We start from the raw sequence: 310 nt of genomic DNA on the forward strand, positions 1-310 counted from the left end.
ACGACCATCCAAAATAACATATGACCATTTTTCGACGGAGGACCCACGTTTGTCGTAGTTGTTTCCACACCGTAATTCAGTTACCGATATGAATCAGTTTAGGCGGCAATATACTGAAATTACACTTAGAGGTGAAACTTCGAGCTAATAGAATGAGCCACAAATTCCAAAAGGTGTGCATGAAGTAAAGGATTGCTAATGAGAAAAGAGTAATAACAGTAAATATACGTTATTGCTGAATTAGGATGGGGGAGATCGTTAGGAACTTTGTTGTGGATGCATTGCTATGGCGGTGAGTAGTTCGGAGGAG

At 40.3% G+C, this 310-nt stretch overlaps 1 protein-coding gene across 1 annotated transcript in view; it reads right to left on the bottom strand.

The window, feature by feature from the left end:
• Positions 1 to 310, bottom strand: part of LOC119590634 — a gene marked incomplete at its 5' end in the record, with an annotated part of 133,180 nt that overhangs the window by 4,635 nt on the left and 128,235 nt on the right.

Source organism: Penaeus monodon, chromosome 27 (assembly GCF_015228065.2).
Source record: "Penaeus monodon isolate SGIC_2016 chromosome 27, NSTDA_Pmon_1, whole genome shotgun sequence".
NCBI classification, from domain to species: domain Eukaryota; kingdom Metazoa; phylum Arthropoda; class Malacostraca; order Decapoda; family Penaeidae; genus Penaeus; species Penaeus monodon.